The 7007-nt window shown below is 45.9% G+C and overlaps 1 protein-coding gene across 1 annotated transcript in view; it reads right to left on the bottom strand.

Moving 5' to 3' along the window:
- Positions 1-2183, bottom strand: part of lrrc4ba (leucine rich repeat containing 4Ba) — a 31578-nt gene extending 29395 nt beyond the window's left edge. Inside the window, exon 1 of the mRNA XM_031558412.2 lies at positions 1678-2183. The gene's annotated coding sequence lies outside the window, so the exon portion shown is untranslated. The remainder of the gene's footprint in view (positions 1-1677) is intronic.
- Between the last annotated feature and the right edge of the window lie 4824 nt (positions 2184-7007).

Genomic DNA, 7007 nt, shown 5'->3' with positions numbered 1-7007 from the left:
TCCCACGACTTCCACAACTATCACATCAGATCCGCGATGTGAAAAAAATCCATGACAAGTTAAGTCTAAAACCAAGCCTAACACATCTTTGTTCCTACAAATGAGCTACTATGACAGGAAAGCAGTATATACCAGAAATACAATTTTTATACACACACCAAAACTGATCTTGAACTTGTTCTATGGCTCAAGCATGGGAGGATGGCAGGCACATGCAAGCTGGAAAAAGAAGTCCTATATAAAAGCCCTCATACACAAACCTCACAAGTCTGTTCTTTTATTACCAGGGCCAGCAGGCTCCTGTTGAAATCATCCCTGAGCCACCACTTGACCCTGAGAGAAATAGCTCTCGCCTTGTTTCAAAAGCATCCCTCCAGTTCCTGTCTCATCATGACACTGTTGTGTGCTGAAAAGCAAAACTGGCCCAGGCCCAGCGCTCAGAGGCACGCTCTCAGTTAGCAGTGCCCAGTTCAAGTAGGCACGGTTCAAGATTGCTGCCTCGGGTTTGAAAGCTGCCCCAGTGGCCCACTTGCTTGGTCCAAAAGCGATCATAACAGGCTGACATCCCTCATGCCATCAGAACCTTTTCATTCGGCACTTTCGGAGTGCTTCGTGCTAATTCTATCTGAGCTGGAACACTGCAGCTCACATTAGCATTTAAGTCCTTTCAGCGGCATTGTGTCAGAGATGGCCCTCGCTAGATCTTCATTCACAGGACTTAATCTATCAGCTCCTTGTTCACGAGCGGTGCTGCTCGCCTTTGGGGCTCTGCAAGACTTAACCCGCATGATTCAGTAATTCGTGCAGGCCAAGCGGTGCGTAAGCATTACGCCAAAAATAGCAGATTGTAAATAGTAAATATCTTTCGAAAAGACAGGATAGAACAAGCTGGCAAAACAAAATTATGCGTACAGTTCCAGATTACATTACAATTTCACAATAATCAGTCATTACAAGCATATCGCCCAACATGACTGGAAACAAGATATAACTACGGCATGAATTATGAAACACAACACTTCAAAATAATTTATTTGAAGATATTTAAATCGTTATCCTCCTTAAAGACGGAGCGACAGAATGCAAATTATCGATGATGTGGAAAGATCCCTGAGATAAACATAAGACAATCAAATCACTTGACTTTCACATCCCATTTGCATGTAAGCACTCAACAAATTTAATTTTGATCTTGTCTAAAACTCTAAATAAACTCCCTACATGTTTTGTGTTCCACCAACTGACATATTTAAATACATTCTTGGTATTTTAAGACAAACAGTACGAAGATTCCACGAGATTCATACTTTTGGATTTTCAGTCGTTTCATTTCGTTTCTACGACATTATCATAGCCATACAAATTCATTAGTTTACACGGCTGCGCGCCATCGCGCGCACGCCCGAAACCACACACGCGCGCGCACAGAGCCAAACGCACACACAAATACACTCACCCTCATACACACAAGCTGCCGCATTAATTCTGCTCTATCGACTGACACAATACCCAAGATAAAGAATGACATACAAGGCAATATAACCGCAGTTTCAATTAACAGAAGATACATCGAAGCCGATTAGATGAATTCCGTGGTCTTTGTCTACATGACACTGCACACATGAATAACAACGTGTCGCCTTTTCCAGAAGATGCTATGTCAAGTAATTTTCCTACCTTTTGCCCTCACAAATATATCCCCCAAACGGCAGCGGCGTAGAGTCGATGTGTTCTCTCCCCTGTCTCTCTCCTTCTCCCTTGCTCTTCCTCGCCAACCCGCCCTCTCTCTCTCTCTCCCGCTCTCTCTCTCTCTCTCTCCCTCAAATTGATTCACCTCCTTGCAACGCTGAGAGCAAGCACAGTTATATCTGCCGAGTGCCCACCACGAGAAAACGCTAGCAGACTGTGTGTAGTAGCAGGTCAGTTGTGAGAACCCGCTGACAAGCGGAGGGATGGCGAATCTCAAGAAGTGCCTCGCTCAAAACATATGGAAAACGAAATTAGGATAACAATATGTGGAATACAGCGGAGCCTTCTCCAGTAGAGATCGCAACATCAACATGTAGCCTAGTTGTACACAGCAGTGGCAGAGACATATCGCCAATGAGATGCGAATAGCTCTCTTATATATTTCGTTCTAACTGAAATGGCACAGATACCGTTGTTTTTTAACTAAACTGTCTGTTTGGTAGGCGACTGCATACTTTTCCATCTGGAATAGTAATGTTGACCATACCTATGGCCATATTGACGGGTGGCAGGGGAGGGGCATTACAATAAATAGTACCCAAGCTTTAACAGAGTTGCGAAATAGTTCACCTATTTACAATGTCTGTAATTTTAGGCGTGAAAATGAAGTGTCGGAGGCAACTGTGGAAGTAGGTTAAACCCGAATTTAGGACAGTGGTGTGAAACCGCATTAATTGATGAGTTTCGGGCTTCAGTTACCGAGAGAGTGCCCGACATTTTATGGTCGATGGCGTATGGAGTCTTACCCCGTGAGGTGTGGCGGCGTGGGTGAGTTGTTCCACTGGGTACGTCCTGCACGTCACATGTCCACTCATCCGTGACACATGTCACTCCATTTACAGTGCCTCACAGGGAAAGGCGGTGCTCTAAACGCGATTTAATTAGCGTGATAGAAAGCATTGACAATTAATCCAGACGGTCTCTTTCCCGGTCACTATGACTCTTTCATGTGTGCATGCATGTTTGCTTGCGTGAGAGAGACCGACAAAGAGGCAATAGCGCGTGTGCAGGCTTGGAAGGAAGGCTCTGTTTGGTTCCCTTAGCAACGCTCAGGCACATAAGGCAGCAGCAGAAGCCACCGCGGCGCATGCTTACTTCTCACAGCTGACTCTCAAACGCTCCTGACAAGTGCGTCTCCTCCCAGTTCACTCGGATTTTCTAGGAGACGCGGCAGTGGGTCCATATTAAGGTGAAGAAGGGTACTGTGATTGGCAGATTGAGGGTCAGTACTGTGTAAGTATGTGTGTGTGAGAGAGAGACTGAGGGAGACAGACAGAGAGAGAGAGAGTCTGAGTACTGCTGGTGAAAGATAACACTCTGTATTCTGACCAAGGGAATCAACGATTCTCTGTCTCCCTCATACTTGCACACACACACACACAAACAAACAAACAGAATCCACGTTTCATGTTTCTCGTCACATACCAAAACAACTGGTCAGTGGAAGGCATAGTCCCCACCTCAATGCCTTTTTATGCTGGGCTACCCATTACCCTCTGTAGTGAAGGGTAACACATGAGTAAACACGTGTACGGTCAGCATCTCTCTTTATCTCTCCCTCTCTCTCTCATTACCTTCAGTGGATGGAGGGAGAGCGCAGGCTCCTCTGTATGGTATGGAGTTCACGTTTGACTGTGACTTGATGCTACCTCACAGGGCCCTGGGCATGGTCCAGTGCCTACTCTAAGCCCCAGTAATGTTTGTGAGCACCCCCTCCACTCCCACCACCCCTCTTCCTCCCTCTCCTCCTCCTCCCCCTCTCTCTTCTCTCTTCCTGTGTCCCTCTGCAGCATACAACAGTGTACTCTCTCAACAGACATTGCATCTATACGATTAAGTCCCTCTCTTTCCTTCTCTCTTTTCCTCTCTTCTTCCTCTTCTCTTCCCCCTCTCCTCCTCCTACTCATCCAACCCCCTCCAACCCCCTTGCTATGCAGTAGTGGGGGAGCATTGTTCACAGCCTATAGCGCTCCCCGGGAATTCTATACCAGTGGGTGCACTCTCTCTTTGCTTTAGCATCCTGCCTCGCTCACTAGCTCCCCTCCTCCTCCTCCTTCCTTTCCTCCTCCCTCCCTCCCTCCCTCCCTCCCTCTCCCTCTCCCCCCTCTCTCTCTATTAAATTTCCAGTCACACAACAGTGCAGTGGATATCCCTCCCTCCCTCCCTCTTTCTCTCCCTCCATCTCTCCCGCTCAAACACAGGCTCACACTAACACACAAACACCACACAACATCCCGTCCCTCCCTCTCTCTTTCTCTCTCTCATCTCTGTCCCTCTCTTTTTCTCACCAATACTCCTGAACGTTGAAGTCATCCTGGACCTCTTCATCATTTCCCTATCTCTCCCATGTCTTCTCTCCTTCCTCTTCCCCCATCCCCCTCCCATTCGTTCTTCAATCCTCTTCACCTACAATCTCTCTAATTTACCCCCTCCGAACACGCACACACGCACACACGCATACACGCGCACACACGCACACACGCACACACGCACACACACACACACACACACACACACACACACACACACACACACACACACACACACACACACACACACACACCATCCTCTATGACCCTCATTCAAAAGGTCCTTGTATGCTTCTCCACAGCCTCCGGCTACATCCCCCCCTGCCTCCCCCCCCTGCAGCCCCAGTTTCCCAGTGCTGCAGTGGCTACCTCGGCCGCCGGCAGCCCCCCTCTCTCTCTCTCTCCCCGGTGGCTCGCTGGATGTCAGGGTGCAGCCTGCAAGAGACTGATTGAGTGGCCACCGCGGGCCGTTAAATGAATAGTGATGCGAGTCGCTGGGGGAGGATTAGTGCTGTTGGTATGATGGAGATATAGAGCATGTGTGCACTCTCTCACTCTCGCCTGTGTTGCGCTACAGGTCGCAGATGTGTTGTGCATTATTACCCCACCGCCTATCCCCCCCCCCACCACCACCACCACCAAACACACACACGCACACACATACACACTCGGACGGTGCCCTCCTCAGCTGTGATAGGGTTATCAGTTCTGCCTGTCAGGGTTAGTATGCTGCCCGAGCCGCTCATGGCCACAGAGAGCAGGTGCTTGTTCCCCTTCTGGCCGTGCCATAGTCCAGTCCAGTGCAGCAGCAGAGCAGAGTTGCGCTGTGATGTGGGTGCCTGCAGGACTCCAGGTCACTGTTGTGGCGTCCTGCACGGTCCTGCACTGCCAGAACCTGCGGGGCACAGGGCTGTGTTTGCAGCGCATGGCGTGCCATTGCTCTTTTGCCATGCCAGAGTGGCTTTTTTCTATGCTTTAGCTCATGATCTGTGCTGATCTGCTGTGGCACTTTTCATGGTCTATTCAGGATGCAATGTTTGGAGTTTGCTGAGCTCGATCAGCTAATGCTGGATGTCTTTTCATGTGTACAACAGGAAGAAAAAAAATATTGCTTGTTGAAATTGAGCCCGTGGGAAATGCTTTAAAAGAACCGCTTGCTCATGAGATAGTGTGTAACATCAACTCTGCTGGAAAATGCTCTTTTGTCGCTCTCCAGATGTACAACTGCCTGACAAAAGCTTCCGCTGATAACATACCCATACTGAAGTCTATTTAGGGCGCTGGGAGAGAGTGAGAGGAGGCCTGGGATATCACAATACAGTCGGTGCCATATCAACTGACAGAGGCATTCAACAAAAGCTCTAAAACTAGATATGGAGAACGAACCTGTGAAGAGGTCACTTTTCATAAAAATGTATTTCACTTAATAAAAGATGCAAGGTGAGGTGTTGTATATTTTGCACTGTGGTGGAAGTAGTATTCAGATCCTTTACTTCAGTAAAAGTTCCAGTACAGCAATGTAAAAAAATACTCAATTAGAAGTAACAATCCTACTTAAGTAAAAGCAAATAAGTATTAGCAACAAAATGTAGTTAAGTATTTAAGGAAAAGTGCTGGTTTGGTCCCTCTGACTGGCATATTATTACTGTAAGTATCAGTGTGTAAGCTGCAAGTTACTGTCGTGCTGAAGTGAAGCTAGTTTGAACTATTTTATATACAGTTATATATACAGGGACACCACATACATGATTCATGAGAGGAGATGATTAATGGGAGAGGAAAGAAGAACAAACCTCTGAAACAAAGTTCTAAAACAAATGTTTTTGGACTTTTTCTGTACTTAGAGGGGAAAATCACTATTTAGTGGGGCTGTTAACCACTCCTAGACCTCTGAAACGTGACTACACACTGCTTTCCATAAGACGTCAGAAGCCAAAAAGGTTGTAAATCTGGCACATCTTTAACAATGTGTTGTATTTTAAAAGCTTATTATATCATCCATTTTGTAAAATCTTCATCTTAAAAGTAACTAGTAAAACTGTAAAATAAATGTAGTGGAATAGAAAGCACAATATTTCCCTCTGAAAAGTAGTGGAGTGGAAGTATAAAGTACCCTAAAATGAAAATAATCAAGGAAAGTACCTCAAAACTGTAGACGAGATGAGCTCACTAGTATGCTGCTCGGGCCGAGTACCCGAATCTGAATACATTATCTGGGAAAGCACAAATAATGCAATAGAAATGCAATTGCTCTTTATTATATTTCTTTAAATCAATTCAATTCATTTAGGATGGCCACAAGATAAGAATGCCCATTCTGTTTGCAACATAGGACATTGATTTCACTAACTTGTCGTTTCATTTTACTACACATCACTGAAATGTGATCACTATATTCTTTAGTCACCCTTACAGCAGACAGGGGGGTTAGAGATAACCGTTCTTAGCCAGTCACACACCATTCTTCATATAGTAATTGTTAATTCATCATTATCTGTTCACTGCTTTATGTCCCCTTGAAAACAAAATATATTCAACAAAAGTAATGTACTTTTCAGGTTTGTATAAATGAAGTGGCCGGAGGAAGGAAACTTGACTGAAAGGCTTGAGGGTCCATCAGGAAAGGAAACATGGCTGGATAGACTAGTACAGGGGCCCTGCGTTGAGCACTACTTAAGAAGTGAATCAAGTCAGTCGGTTGAAGTCCAGCGGCGGAGTTGAGCACCAAAGATCTCAGGCTATCCTTACCCCTGCTACAGCATGCAGCTGGTGAACAGCAATGACAAATCAAGCAGACTAAGAGGCAGCCATGTAGTGGACAGAAACCAAAGGTTAGATGGCCTGGAGTCAAGGAATGGAGTTGCATGAGTGATGATTTCAAAGGAATTTTGGAAGGATTTAGGGATATGATGGAGAATAAATTGAATTGCATGGTTGAGGTAATCTATA

The sequence above is a fragment of the Clupea harengus genome, chromosome 1 (assembly GCF_900700415.2).
Source record: "Clupea harengus chromosome 1, Ch_v2.0.2, whole genome shotgun sequence".
NCBI classification, from domain to species: Eukaryota; Metazoa; Chordata; class Actinopteri; order Clupeiformes; family Clupeidae; genus Clupea; species Clupea harengus.
Note: the sequence above shows the minus strand (reverse complement) of the source record. Positions and strands in the feature narration are given on the sequence as shown.